Source organism: Cupressus sempervirens, chromosome 1 (assembly GCF_028749045.1).
Source record: "Cupressus sempervirens isolate cs-2001-9-10 chromosome 1, ASM2874904v1, whole genome shotgun sequence".
Lineage (NCBI taxonomy): Eukaryota > Viridiplantae > Streptophyta > Pinopsida > Cupressales > Cupressaceae > Cupressus > Cupressus sempervirens.
In genome coordinates, this window is record NC_143118.1 from 294,605,468 (window position 1) to 294,619,711 (window position 14,244).

The 14,244-nt window shown below is 33.0% G+C and overlaps 4 non-coding genes across 4 annotated transcripts; all 4 read right to left on the reverse strand.

Moving 5' to 3' along the window:
• Nucleotides 1-1,022: 1,022 nt before the first annotated feature.
• TRNAI-UAU (transfer RNA isoleucine (anticodon UAU)) lies at nt 1,023-1,179 on the reverse strand. Its single transcript has 2 exons — nt 1,142-1,179; nt 1,023-1,058 (listed from the first exon to the last, which is right to left on the reverse strand). It is a non-coding gene; the product is annotated as a tRNA-Ile (tRNA).
• A 472-nt stretch (nt 1,180-1,651) lies between these two features.
• Nucleotides 1,652-1,745, reverse strand: TRNAI-UAU (transfer RNA isoleucine (anticodon UAU)). The gene is made up of 2 exons: nt 1,708-1,745; nt 1,652-1,687 (listed from the first exon to the last, which is right to left on the reverse strand). It is a non-coding gene; the product is annotated as a tRNA-Ile (tRNA).
• A 3,215-nt stretch (nt 1,746-4,960) lies between these two features.
• On the reverse strand, nt 4,961-5,098 carry TRNAT-UGU (transfer RNA threonine (anticodon UGU)). The gene is made up of 2 exons: nt 5,061-5,098; nt 4,961-4,996 (listed from the first exon to the last, which is right to left on the reverse strand). It is a non-coding gene; the product is annotated as a tRNA-Thr (tRNA).
• Nucleotides 5,099-11,914: 6,816 nt separating this feature from the next.
• Nucleotides 11,915-12,006, reverse strand: TRNAI-UAU (transfer RNA isoleucine (anticodon UAU)). Its single transcript is given in 2 exon segments — nt 11,915-11,950; nt 11,969-12,006. It is a non-coding gene; the product is annotated as a tRNA-Ile (tRNA).
• Between the last annotated feature and the right edge of the window lie 2,238 nt (nt 12,007-14,244).

Genomic DNA, 14,244 nt, shown 5'->3' on the forward strand with positions numbered 1-14,244 from the left:
TATGTTAAATAAGTCCTTTCAACATAATCCAATACTAATTAAATGTGTGACATGGAATTAATGAGAAAAGGTATGGGAAGCTTACCTTATGATACTGTTTAGCTTGTTTACCTCTGAAATTGGCCCTCTCCAAGGCCCAAAAAAAATGAATAATCTTGGGCTATAGGCCAATATATGCTTTCATTGAGAGGCTGATGTTCCAAAGAAGAGAACCCTGGTAGATTTTTAAGCCAACAAAAATTGGGAACTGGAAGAGTGCCCTCGTCTAGGATACTAAAATGGGTGCCTTAGTGCTCAAATTAAATGCTAATGTCGTTCCTTCTTCTCTCCACAGTACTCCCTCCTCTTGCCACATCTCATTGGATCTAGATGATGCACACATAGGTGAAGCATCGGGACTTTTCAGGAGGTCAGTTATCCCTGTTCTATTCCCGCTTGAGCACGGTTAACTACGGAGTTTCCTCCATGGTTAAACCCACTCTGCTTGCAACCTCATTTGTTGTGCCTTATCAACCATTTATTAGAAAGCCCCTTAAGCTCATCAATTGATAAGTAGGAGATAATTTCTACAGCAACTGAAATTGTGATACTGAAATTGTGATATTGCTATGCGGATTTAACTCTGTAATTTTTGTTTCAAACTCTGACCCATATTTCATAAGTAGTGATTCAACACAAAGATTTCAGCCTGTCACGACCTGCCAAGACTATTTGTATTTTTCATAATTGTATGAGCCTGAAAAAGAAAAGACAGGCCAGAAAAATGCTGTTAACCAATGAGAAGGCAGCAAATTGAAGATGGAAGTGACCGTCGAATTCCAGGCCTGTTGGACTAGTAATACATAATGTGTGAAGATGTGATAAAGGTAATATTTTTGACAAGGTTAATATGGGTCTCTGTTATGGACAGACAAAACAGTCCAAATTGTGTGAAATGTACAACATTAGTGACTATCCAGTTTATTGACTCTAGTACCTGCCAAAAGAAATATGACCATGTCTGACAGTTATATACATAATTATGGTCCCGGCGGGGCTCGAACCCGCGACCTTCGGCTGCCTCAATATCAGATAACCGCAAGACCAACGAGGGTAAAGGGGCTTGATCCTGCCACCCTGGACTACCTCAAATTCAGGGATTCATAAGACCAACGCTCTAACCAACTGAGCTACGGGACCGTCTTGAAACTCAATTAATATTTCACTTTGGGTACCTCGAATTTTAAGCAATCGTCCGACAAATTCAAAAGCGGTTGTTTTTTCTTTTTAAATACGTTTCTGAATTGATTTTTAAAAAAATTACTTACCGAAGAATCAGATGTGTTCATCAGAATTAACCCCTTTTATAGATCTTTAAAATGATCATACTGTGGATGTTCGGGCTTTCTGGGGATATGCTAGTATCATAGTTTTGAAGTATAAAATATTATTGATTTTGGCATAGAAAGGACACAGCTCAAACACAAAAACATTCGCATTCAAGTAGAATATTAAAAACTCAAAGGATATTCTTCATTATAATGATGGTCCAAACTCATTTTGAAAAATCGTTAATCTCTGTACAGCAGCAGATAGAGTCTCGGAGACATGCAATGGAAAAAGCTTTGCTTAATTAATCAGTAAAACATGTAATAATTGAATTCATGTTTTATAGTCCCGGCGGGGCTCGAACCCGCGACCTTCGGCTACCTCAATTACGGGTATATTCATAAGACCAACGCTCTAACCAACTGAGCTACGGGACTATGATTAAAAAATTTAATTAGTCGTCCCATAGATTGAAAAACGTTTTAAGAAAAAATTATGTTAGCAAAGGGATCACATGTCTTCATCAGAATCAACTACTTTTATGGATCTTTAAAATAATAATATTCTGAGCATTTTGGTTTATGCATGTGTGTCTACACTATGTTCATTCTTCGTCTTGTTATCTAATCATAAGGGTCTTATGTTTACAATTTATGACGTCTTATTAAAATATCAAAAATATTGAATGAATGAAATAATGACGTCCACGAGATCATAAGTCTAAGGGACCCACGTAAAACTCCTAATCGGTCTGATGTGATTTCTCGAGACTGTCCCTTTTGTTGTAATGCTTTCTCTTAGTTAATTGACTAGTTGTGAGACATTCCTCCTTTGTAGTTTCCTAGATCATGCATTTGAGTTAGGAGTGTTGTAAAATGAATCAGTACACCAATCTGTTAAGCTACTTATAAAAGAAATCATTTGTAAATAATGTTGGTGACTACACCCACAGCTATAGTTTTTTCTCTCAACATGCAATGCCACTCTTCCTAAGGCCTTACAATTGGACTACTCCTCAATACAGATCCCCTCTCTTGGAGAAATATGACAAAACCAAATATAAACAATGATCACAGAAATCAATTGAACAATTTTTTATTCATATCCATATCTACCTGTAACAAAGCTCTTTGGTTGGCCGATAATAGTCATGGTGCCCTTTTAAGAACTATGCCAGTCTTTGGATTCAATACTCCCAAAATGTGTGCTACTCTTGCAGACTCCTTTGCATGGTGTGCATGTGATTCCACCTGCTATGCTTCCCCACAGAAATTAGAAACATATAAAAATAGCAATCATGGAAATTGGTTATGATTTCCTTTGTAAATTAGATCAGAAAATGGAATGTACACAACCTTAGCTCCAAAAAGTATAAGTTTTCTGATGTCCAAAACAGCAACCTTCAGATTTAATTGCTCCAAATAATTTGATATGGGTAATGTTGGAATTAGCCATAGAGTATGTGATGTGTGATGGTGTGATCTAGGACACTATTTGGTAGTTTGCACAACTTTAATCCTTTCGTTGGGTCTCTGTTAATAAAGAATGCATGAAACAAGACAAATGGTCCAAATTGTGTGCATATATTGCAATATTGAATGACCATTGACAATCACGTTTTACTTGCTTCCGATTTGTCAACTCTAGTACCTGCCGTGCAGAATCATTGTAAGCATATGAAGGCATGTTGGAACTTGGTACCAGGCATGCGCACATCAACAATGAAATGTCTTGGTTGCATGAGGAGAAATCAAATTATGAGAAAGTAAACCCACTTACAACTAATATCATTAGGTATTTCCTATTGTACTGTAACATTATGTGGCAAATGCAAATGTCTTTTTGTTGGCGCAACAATTATATCATTGAGGGGATCCCTCTTTACTATTGGTACATGTTTTTGGTGTGATGGCAAAATCTATATGGTATCAGAGTGCAGGTCCCTTAGTCTACATAGGTTTGGATTATCAACATGGTATGTAGTGGGTACAAATTCACATAATATGTGGTTGTATCCACTCTCGTGTGGAAGGTGTTGGCATAGCGACTATATCATCGATGAAATCCCTCTCCACCACCAATATGTATTTTTGATGTGATGGCAAAATCTACATGATATTAGAGCGCGCATCATTGGTTTGAGTCTCTCAAGCCCTTTCACCCTACACTGCTCCCACATGATATGTGGTTGTATTTGGTACCATCATGTGAGGGGTGTTGACTTAGTGACTGTACTTTTGGTATGATGGCCAAAGCTACATCTTACCAAGACTTCAATTGCTCATGAGTTTGGGCAACTCACTAAGTTCTGATTTTCCATGTATCTGGCTCCATCATGTGAGGGGTGTTGGCATAGTAACTATATAGTAATATATCGATGTGCTTTTGGTATGATAGCAAAATCTAGTACATCTTACCAAGACTTCAAATGCTCATCAGTTGGGCGACTCTCTAAGTTTTGATTTTTCATGTATTCCGCTCCATTGTGTGGGAGGTGTTGAAGTAATGACTATATCACCGATGTGCTTTGATATAATGACAAAATCTACACCTTACCAAGAATTCAAAAAATTGAGATTTCGTGGAATTTAAAAAATCAAGATTTCTAGAAACCTTGGTTTAGCCAAATCAAGGTTTTGCAAATCTTCATTCTAATTTTTGGGATTTAACTTGAGTTGTTTGTTTCACTTGGAAGATGCATGTGAAGCCACATTTTTATGCGTAAGTTTGGAGTTGAAGGCAAATTTCAAAAAGTAGTCCAATCTATTGTTCTTACACTCTTTAAAAAACATAACTAGGTTTTGATTTTCAATTCCTACTTGCTAGTAGGAAGTTGGAAAACCTAGTTTTGAGGCAAAATTGGAAGTCCGGTATGCTATTTCCATTTTGCCAATTTTGAAACAAACGCAAAAATTTTCAAATCCAGATTTTGAAAAAGCCAATTCTTGTCATCTTTGGACCCTTAAATTCATGTTAAAGCCAAAGAAATGTCCCAAGATATGATTTTGTGGTTCATGTTTATATTACTCTTCTAACAGTGTTCTAAACATAATATCCGTAAGAGTGCACACTGTAGAAGGATGTCAACAAGCCACATTAATCATGTTTTATCATTTAAATGTAAAAAACCCCATCAAAATGTCCTAGCGTTGTCTATCACTGAAATAGGAATAGGGGAATAGGAATAGCTATTCTAGAATATGTATTCTAGAATAGAAAATTTGGCTACCTGTTCTCTATTTGGTTTAGCCAATATTTGATGGAGAATTCACAAAACCCCAAAATTTATGTTTTCTAAAATAAAGAAAAGTGGAATAGGAATACGTATTCCGATAACACCTGTTTGGGTGGAATTGCAAAACCTCATTTTTGGGCCAAAATTGGAATACTTATTCCTATTTTACTTTGTATTCCAATTCCGATTTAGTGCATCCAAATGAAGAATTCAAAATTTTAAGAATTTACATATGCCTATTCTGCTTGTATTCCCATTGCCAAACGGACCGTTATCTATCAACATGTAAGAGTGAGAAATAAAGCTATAATTTAGAACATCTTGTGTGAGATGATCACCATATTTACTTAAGTTTTCCAATATCTGGGTATCTCCACCTTAATTAAGTTTTTAAAAATAAAATTCGACCATCGTATATGGTCCTGGCGGGGTTCGAACCCGCGACCTTCGGCTGCCTCAATTTCATCAAAACCAACAGCACTCCCGACCTTTATAAACCACCTCAAACTTAGGTATTCACAAGACCAACGCTCTAACCAACTGAGCTACGGGACCATTTCAAAATTGTTTGATGATTTCACTTTAGCTTCACTTAGAAATTTTAATCATCCATGAAAAAAAAAAAAATTCCTCAAATGATATATTTTTTAAATTACTAACCAAAGAGTCATTCATCACAATCAACCAATTTTCTAGATCATTTTCATGATATTCTGAAGGATATGCCATTGTCATATTAAGGATAAAACAAATTTTTCAATTGTATATTATTGGTTACATATACTATATTTTATCATTATTTTCATAAATAAATTAAAAACTTGACTACTTCATTATTTTCATTGAATTAAAAAAATATATATATTAAAATTTGTATTTCTTAAATTTCATAATCTTAAAAAATTAATTATTAAAAAATATTTATATTTAAAAAATAATCATCATTAAAAGATTCAATTTTAATTAAATAAATTAAAATTTTAAGTATTTTTTTAGATGGTTTTTTTTTTTACAAAATTGTTTCATTATCTTATATCAAATTCAAATGATTTTATATATTATATAATCATATTTTTTATTTTTTTATTTCTTATAGTTTAAAAAAGATATTTAAGCTAAGAGGCTTTCTACAGTGATATCATTATTCATTGTTGGATTTTTTTTAAATTAAAGCTTCTTTTAAATAAACAAGAAAATGTTTTTTACTTAGACGATCTTTAAATAGATGTCAACATAAGTTGTCAGCACAAATCAAAATGATGCGATCGCAAGTCCCATAATGACATGTTATTGGTATTTCATTTAGTTGAGTGTTTCAAAATGTATTTGAACTTTGTATTTTGAGTGTCTGGATTTGTTTATAGGTGTTGCGTTATTTGAAATGGCTTGGTATCAGAGGCATTATTTAAGACTTTGGTTCGGTTATGTGGCAAAGGTAAGAAGAATTTAAGAATTTCTTTATTTGCATGTTATTGGTTTAGGAAGCCTTTCATGGTCTCTAGTTTTGGTATTTTCCTATCACAATCATAAGTAAATCGATGTTATCAGTTTTGGTCTTAGGAATTTGTTACCAATTTTTAGTATTAAAAATTTTATGGTGTTTCAAGTGTTGGACTTATTACATTAATTAGGTTAGTTTCTAATAAGGGGGGATGTTAGATTTGTTGGATTAATGTAATAAGTGGGGAATGTTAGATTTATTACATTAATTAAATTAGTTTCTAAGTTTAGTTTAAATAAATAAATTAGTTAAATATATAGTTGCTAGAAAGTTATTCCTGTAAGTAGTTTTTGTAAGAGAAAATAAGGCTATATAAAGATGCTAAGACATCAATATATATAACATTAAGTATCAATTTTGTATGTATCTGAATGTATTCAGAAAATATGAATCAATAAAATTAGCATTTTATATTTTAGCTCTTTCATTTGATATCAAAGCCTAGTACACGGACAATGGAGAGTTAATTGTGAGATGAAAAAATGTGTTGTGCCCAACAATGACGACAATGTTTGTATGCAATAGTGAAGTTTTCAAGCAGTACTTACAAGCATTGCATTCATTATAGACGCAAGAGGAATGATTCTGGTTGGTAGAAAGAATGTTTTTCTAACAATCTAAGGAGTCAAAGAAGACAAATTGCCTATTAGCGCATTCAAGAAAATGCATTGAGGAATCATTGCCAAAGAACTCTATCTATTAACATCAGATTACTATGGGAAAGTGAAGGGAGAAGCATCATTAACTTTATTTATTTTTCTCTTTCACAATAAGATCACGAGCAATGTTACCATGTGTCTATCTGGTATTCTGTGAGATCATCAATTTGGAGACTATGCGATGTTTCTATAATAGAGATTTTGCTTGGCCTTTCATAATTTGCAAATTGCTTTGGTTCATATGCTAGTCAACTTGGAGAACCATTTCTTGCAGCATTGGATGCATTTTCATTTGAAAATTTGTAAAGAGTGTTTGCTTTCTATTGTACATTTTTAAAGTTGCTTGATTTTCTTTTCAAAAAATCAAGAAGAAAATGGATAAAATGACTACTATTGCAAAGTTTGAAGGTATTGAATTCTACACATGGAAAATTAAGATACAATTGCTTTTGATTGAAAAAGATCTATGGGATATTGTATGTGAGTCGGTGAAAAAGCTACAAGATTTTTTCTATAAAGAATAGAAGTAAATAGGGGGCTGGAGGCAATGGAGGTTGGAGGATTTTTATCATCTCGAGCTAGCTTCTCGCTCAGAGATGATTACTACATGAGAAACACCTATTTGTGTCCCTATAAAGTCATGACTTGGCAAACTCATCCCTAAAGATAAGAGGGGACCTGATAGATTTGTGTCCCTGAAGAAAAGAGGGGGCTTGACTGTGTGATTGTCCTTCTATGGAGTGAGGTGGGGTAGGATTTGAAGAATGGCATTAGAGACACTTGGAGGAGATGTTGACTTTCGGAGAAAAGACATCAATGACATATTAGAGGTGATTGTTTCTACAGCACTTGAGGAGGCGTTAGACACACTCAGAAGAGATGTGGACTTTCAGAGGAAAGGCATCTCATGTGCAACACTAAAGGAGGCATCAGGCACACTCCATGGAGATGTGAAATTGTGGAGGAACTATGTCTCGTTGTGTAAGGGAGGTGGAAACAATGTTATTATGAGGACAACTTCAAGATTTGTAGTTTGAAGTTGGGATATGAGAGAAACTTCAGGATTAGGATTTGCAATTTGAAGTTGTAGAGAGAAAATCTACTTTCAAAGATTGGTAAAGGAACTTCATCAAAGTTTACAGAGGAATAATATTGGTGAAGGCTTTCACTTTTACTGGATTAATGTATAAGTAGGACATGATTTCCACAGCTAGTCAAATTGTGATGTGAATATCAGGATTTAACTGTGTGATTTTGAGTCAAACTCGTTGACCCATGTTTCATGAGTAGTGATTCAACATGAATCCATCTCTCATGAGAATAAATGGAACACTTAGCACTCATTGGATCTAGGTGATGCTCACAGAGGTGAAGCACCGGGACTTCCCGGGAGGTCACCCATCCCAGTACTACTCCAGCCTGAGCGCGCTTAACTACGGAGTTTCCTCCACAGTTAAACCCAAAGCTTGCAACCCCATTTGCAAGCTTATTAAGGGGGGAAATGTTGGACTTATTATATTAATTAGGTTAGTTTCTAATAAGGGGGAATGTTAGATCTGTTGGATTAATGTAATAAGGGGGGAATGTTAGATTTATTTCATTAATTAGGTCAGTTTCTAAGTTTAGTTTAAATAAATAAATTAGTTAAATATATAGTTGCTGAGAAGTTATTCCTTTAAGTAGTTTTTGTAAGAGAAAATAAGGCTATATAAAGATGCTCAGGCATCAATGTATATAACATTAAGTATCAATTCTGTATGTATCTGTATGTATCCAAAAAACCTGAATCAATAAAATCAGCATTTTATATTTTAGCTCTTTCATCAAGAATCTATTTTTATGATTCAAATTACATAGGCTATTGGTTCATGCATACTCATTTGTTTTGTGTATTGATTGTAGAGACACCAGCCTCTAGATTCAAGATGGTCCCAATTTCTTTATTACTCTTTCTTCAGAATGATCCAAGAATTGATATTTCTTGAATTCGGAATTTTCTTTAGTTAAATGTTTCAAATTGGAGGCCCTTATTATCACTTGTAATAGACTGTCAGCAAGAACTGGTTACAAAGTACAAGCCTTAATTATTAATTATTTAACGTTGCTTACATGGCATATTAGTAGAAACCATGATATCATATGGAGATTGGTCAAAATTTATATGGTATTTATCTTTTTTTGAATTCAAAAGATTTATGTTATGAATTGAGGAGAGCACTAACTATTTTATGATTCTACTTAATTGACTTGTGTATGGTGGAAGATAATTGATTCATAAATGGAATGTGCTTGGTATGAATAATGTAGTTTTGATTGAGTTTTGCTATAGGGAATAATAGTGGAATATGGATTTCATTTTGTCAATGTTAACTTCAAATATGCAGATTTAGAAAGCTTTTGATGCTTTGCATCACTATAGCAATTATGTCTAAGATCAAGATGCGAAGAAAACTGGTTTAAGATAAATCAGATGATTCAGTCTCTGCATTACATCTTCTAATAAATAAATATTGTCTTTCCTCTTTAGTAGCCATGAATAATAACAAACATATAATATTCAAAATTTATTTTAGATTTTGAAGCAAATTTTATCATAATATTTAATTAAAAAAACTGTATAGTGTATTTATTACTCAAAACTTATTAAAAATTATAAAAATAAAATTGATTTTATTTATCATAAAAAGATAAGTAATTTTTATTAGATGTTAGCATTTATATAAATAATAATAAGAGAATGACAAAATAGATTTGGAGTACAAAAATAAAGTAAATAAGTTTATATTTCAGTAAATATTAAAATAATATCAGCTTATAATATATAAATATTGAAGAATACTAAATTACATTTTGATAGGTAAATATATGAATTTTTTTTCATTCAAAAAAAGAAGAAGATAATAATGAGTTTAATATGTTTAGGCTAAAATAATTAAGTCGAGAGGCTTTCTATTGACAGTCATACATCATGCATATTAAAATGGTAGATAAATCATAATAATAACAATGATTCGATGTAATTAATTTTGCTTTTAGTATAAAATTATGTTTTTAACTTATAGAATGAATATCTTTGATTGATAAACTAGCCAAATTGATTTAAATTTTGGGTAAATAGTAAATTTTGAAATCTAATAGATATAATAGTATTTTTTTAAAAAAATTGATGGAGGGTTCAAACCTACGAGGTAGCCCAATGAGGCACGAGGCCTATGAGCTACCAACTAGTGAAGGCCACCACTTGAAGATTTAGGAACCCAATTCAGGCCCATGCCTAAAACCTCTTCGGCTTAGAGCCAAGGACTGAGGGGCATCCACGCCATCAAAATCACCCGGGGCACAATCCCGACCTCATCCCTTATGGTGTCGGAGCCTTGCACTCGGCAAGACTTGATCCCTAGTGGCTCTTTGTGAGCCATTCATCTTCACTAGAAGACCAAGGGCCCATTGAACCAAATTATTAAAATCTTATCCATCAATTTTGATTATTTTTTCTTTTATTTATTTTTTATTTCTATCTATTTGTTATGATTATTTCTATTATATATATTATTTAAAATAAAATAAATTATATAATATTTCTATGATGGACTATTTATATTTCTAAACTTTAGATATTTTAAATTAGATATCTAGGCTTAATTTAGCAAAAACATTTAATTAAAATTTTAGATATGCTAGTTATTTGTATGACAAAACATATTTGATAATAAAAAATAAAATATGTTATTCTAAGATAAAGTAAATAGTTTATAAAAAAAAAAAAATTGAATAAAGTAAATACATGGTTATAATTAGTAATAATTAAATACTTTATAATTTGAAAACATATAATTTATAATTATTAATTACTATTATAATTTAGTTTTTTTGTCCTAGCCAATATTAGGTACTATTATAATTTAGTTTTTTTTCCTAGCCAATCATAAATATGTTATGTTTACAATATGATGCCATTTTCCAAAAATAACAAAAACTTTGTAATGCTTTCTCTTGGTTACCTGCCTAATTGTAAGACACCCTCCTTTATTGTTTCTTGAGTCTCATAAAATGAATTAGTACACCAATGTGCTAAGCTACTTATAATGGTTTTTATTGTGAATTTATAATGGAATTCATTGTAATTAATGTTGGTGGCTACTCACTGAGATAGTTTTTCCATCAGCATGTAATGTCACTCTTCCTAGGGCCTTACAATTGGACTACTCATCAATACAGATTCCCCCTCTTGGAAAAATCTGCCAAAACTAAAATTAAACACTTGATCACAAAAACTGAGATCATGGGTCATCAAGAAAATTCATTGCCTTCAGTGGAAAGATATCTTTTTAGAATTTATAATACTGATTGGTCTCAAATGATTAACATAGTATTGTGGGATTACCATATGTTTGTTTGGAGGAGATGTTTAATTGTCATATCTATCAATATGATTTTGAATTTGGCACATCTCTTTGAAAATCAAGTTCTTCATCACTAGCCCAATTCAGATTAGATATCTAATAAAAGACCTTTTCATTTGAATGCACTTAGATTCCAACCAAACCAAAATGGCGAAGCCTGAATTTAATCATTATTTGTTCCATCTCCCACTTGCAGTCAAGTGTTCTTAATTTGTCGATCCTATTCAAGATGAATTCTAGCTTTCGAGACAGAATGATAAGACATTTCAGTTCGGACGGGGAATTAAGCTTGAAAAAAATTAAGTCAACTTTGATGATTTAGCACTTTAGTCTAGGAACTAAGTCTTAGCGTGTGATGTTTAAGCTGCCCACACTCGAACATCACACACTAAGACCTGATTCTTAGATTAGAAGTGTTAAATAGTCAAAGTATACATCTTTTTCTAAACTTAATTTTTCCATTAATATATGATATTTAAGAATGACCATTTACAATGAATTAACTATAAAGATGCTACTAACACAGATTAGAATATGATAACAAATCAACATGTAATATCTAAGACTTTAACCCAAATTTAATTCTTCCAAATTATATGAGATGGTGAATGTTGGACTAGCCATAAAATGTGTGATGTGTTTTGATGTGATCTAGGGCAATATTTCTGACAAGGTAGTGTGCACAACTTTAATCTTTTCTCTGGGTCTCTCTCTTAATAAAGAATGCATGAACAGACAAAATAGGAGGGCATGCAATGGAAAAGTTGAATAATCAACTATTCAAGTAAACAACTGGTACTAAATGTTATGGTCCCGGCGGGGCTCGAACCCGCGACCTTCGGCTACCTCAGATCTAGGCATTCATAAGACCAACGCTCTAACCAACTGAGCTACGGGACCATTTTAAAATTCAACGCTATAAATTATTAATCTTATTCTACGGTCTCAGAAAATAAAATAAAATAAAAAACAGTTAAAAAACATATGGTCTTGAATTGATATTTTACGGAATTACCTTAGCAATGGGATCAGATTTGTTCATCGTAATCAACTACTGTTTAGATCTTAAAAAATAATCATATTCGGGCATTTTGCTTTTGTAATTTATTTTTCGCCTTCATGCTAGGAAGATGATTTACATTTGCCGTGGCAATCCGAATGTTCACTTTGTATTTTTATATGACTGAGGTTGCATTTCAATCCCTATCAGTACATCACTCTTTTCCTTTCATTATCTTGAAATCATAAGATCAACTCCCATGGGCACAAATTTTTAATAGAATGTTGCATATTATAGCCTCATGATGTCTCTTCGTGTGTTGATTTGAAAAAAGTCAACTTTGACTATTTAACACTTTTGGTCTAAGAATTAAGCTTAGTGTGTGATGTTTAAGCCGTTCCGATTTGAGGTGGTGGCATTGTTCTTTAGGGGCAACCATTTTTTGTTACTTATACGAGGAGGCTATACTTTGGACTCTCTTGGACACCCTTTTTTTTACCACTTTGGGGGTGCATTTAAGAGTTCTTATTCGAAATTATGCTCAATTTTTTATCTTCATCCCTAGTTACTCACTAATCACAACTTAAATAAAAAAGGGACAATCATTTCAACGTATATTTTTACTTTTAGGTGGAAACTATTTTGTAGTTTTATACAAATAGTCATAGATGATATTGTCATGGATAACAATTTTATAGATTTTTTAAGGGCGCATCAAGATCATAAATTTAAGTTTCTATAGAATCATCATTTTTTGTTGTTTTCTATTGTCACATTACAAATATTAATTACTATATGTGTCTATATAGTCTCAAAATGGAAGCAACCATAATTTAAACTCTCTTAGCACCCGTCCCATAGCGATCTCTTGGACAATGGATGGACCAATGCTCAATGCACTATTTCTCTTATCTCTCTTTTCTTTTCTCAATTCTATGTGCACCTCTTCTGTCTCAATTCAATTGGCCCAGGGGAACTATGATTCTGCACCACCACCCGACCCCTACTATTCTATGGCAATAGTTGAGTGGGAGTTCTAGGTTGGTTCAGTCTGTAGTATCAATGCCGTTCAATGCCAACCATCAGTCTGTCGTAGGGGCTCGCACCCTGCATGCATAAAGGGCCTTCTAGGCCCATTTTCAAGCCCTTGTGAACAAGGGTGACCTATTCTAGAACAGGTTGACCTCGTGTCAACCTCTTTCCCCCATGGATTTGGGAGCATGAGGCTCGAAGTGCCTAAGGGTTTCCAATCATTTAATTTTGATTCTCTGTTAGCTTGTATTATTTAAAAATAGTGTAAAAGAAGGCTTGGGATCTTCATTTTTACACCTTACATACATGGGATCTAGACATCATCAAGCTAACCACGTGCAAGCTCAAGATATTCATTCATTCAAGCAATAAAGTTCTCATCAAGCATTCAAGGATCCTTTGTTAGCATTTTCTCTTCAAGATCTACCATTTTTTTGGCCATCAAGGGAAGAGATCTACATTAAGACATTCATTATCTTCTACATTGATGCACATTTACATCCATGGTTCTATGATGTGGTTTTGGTAGATCCATTGCAATTGTGAAGATATCCTACATCCTACATAGAGAATTCAACATCTACAACATACAATGAAAAATCCTTATTGACAAGGATTTTTTACAATTAAGGTGAATTCCAAGTTTTATCTTGTTTCCTTTACATACATTTATATTTCAATCCAAGATTGATTCCTCAATCTAGGACTTGACCAAGGGAAGCCCTCATCCACCCAAAAACCAAAATTCAAATTTATAAATTTACTGGGCCCATGAATAGGTTAGAAAATTTATGATTGCAAATCTGAAAATAACTTCCTGAAAGCTCTCAAAAAAACTAGGTTGACCTAGTTACAAAATCCTAGGAACACAGTTACTTCGTAGAATGACATCTAGACATTTTTCTTCCAGGTCGATATGTTCCCTAAGCCTCAACAAGAAAAATAGTTTCTAGTTTTTTTTGGGGTTTTCAATTTTATTAAGGTATTTGCTAATAGAATCTTGGAATTGGGCCTAGATCCATAGTTTTTTGAGCAAAAAAGTACTTTCCTCTATATATTTCAAGGTAGGTCCCTTATTATTCACATCAATTCTCAATTTTAACATA